The following is a 1,333-nucleotide window of genomic DNA, read 5'->3' as shown; positions in this document are numbered from 1 at the left end:
GTCCTCCCTAGTCATTGTCCAACTCTCTGATGCATAACAAGTGATTGCAAAGACCATGGCCTGTATCAGACGCACCTTAGTCTCCAGAGTTTTTGGAAGAGATTATGACAAAGCGGGAAGAGTTGTTAGTGGCCCCTGCAGGCATCACATTAAAGGAAGCAAATGAAATTCTCCAATGAAGCAAAACGGGAAAGCTGCCCATTGTAAAGGAAGATGACGAACTGGTGGCCATCATTGCCCGGACAGACCTGAAGAAGAATTGAGATTATCTCCTGGCTTCCAAAGATGCAAAGAAGCAATTGCTGTGTGGAGCAGCCACACATGAAGATGACAAGTACCGGTTGGATTGGTGTGGACGTTGTGGTTCTTTCTGGACTCTTCCCAGGGAAATTCCATCTTCCAGATCAACATGATCAAGTACATCAAAGAAAAATACCCCAATCTCCAGGTTATTGGAGGCAGTGTGGTAACTGCTGCTCAGGCCAAAAACCTCATTGACGCAGGTGTGGATGCCTTGCGGGTGAGCATGGGCATTGGCTCCATGTGCATCACCCAGGAAGTGCTGGCCTATGGGCGGCCTCAGGCAACAGCTGTGCTTTGGTGTCCCCGTAATTGCTGATGGAGGCATACAAATGTGGGGCCACATTGCCAAAGCCTTGGCCCTTGGGGCCTCCACAGTCATGATGGGCTCCCTTCTGGCTGCTACTACTGAGGCCCCTGGTGAATACTTCCCTGATGGGATCAGGTTGAAGAAATACCGTGTCATGGGTTCTCTTGAGGCCATGGACAAACATCTCAGCAGCCAGAACCGCTATTTCAGTGAGGTTGACACAATCAAAGTGGCTCAGGGGGTGTCTGGAGCTGTACAGGACAAAGGATCCATCCACAAATTTATCCCATACCTGATTGCGTGCATCCAGCACTCCTGTCAGGACATTGGTGCCAAAAAGTCTGACCCAAGTCCGAGCGATAATGTACTCTGGGGAACTCAAATTGGAAAAGAGAACTTCCTCAGCTCAGGTAGAAAGTGGTGTCCACAGCCTCCATTTGTATGAGAAGCGGCTTTTTTTGATCTAGCAATCCTCCCGTTCGTTTTTCAATAAAATTGGGGAGAAAAAAAATTGCTCGTCAGTACTTTGGAGAGGTCCCCCGTAAGCACATAAAAAATAATATTTTTTTTTAAAAAAAACACTGCTTATTGAGCGAGTTAACTTTGAGCAATTACTAACGACAACATAACTGAAAGGATTTCATAAACTGAAAACCTCTATTGCATACTAGTTTAGTATCTAGTTTTCCAAGGTCCAGATAGATACTTTTACAAGGAGGGCAA

General features: G+C 46.4%; 1 pseudogene; it reads left to right on the top strand.

Annotated features, from left to right (window-relative positions):
* LOC102843958 overlaps positions 1–1,077 on the top strand; it is a 21,066-nt pseudogene extending 19,989 nt beyond the window's left edge.
* Positions 1,078–1,333: the final 256 nt, after the last annotated feature.

The sequence above is a fragment of the Elephantulus edwardii genome, unplaced genomic scaffold (assembly GCF_000299155.1).
Source record: "Elephantulus edwardii isolate Elephantulus edwardi_28Jun2011 unplaced genomic scaffold, EleEdw1.0 scaffold00086, whole genome shotgun sequence".
Classification (NCBI taxonomy): domain Eukaryota; kingdom Metazoa; phylum Chordata; class Mammalia; order Macroscelidea; family Macroscelididae; genus Elephantulus; species Elephantulus edwardii.
This window is presented reverse-complemented; position numbering and strand designations above follow the sequence as displayed.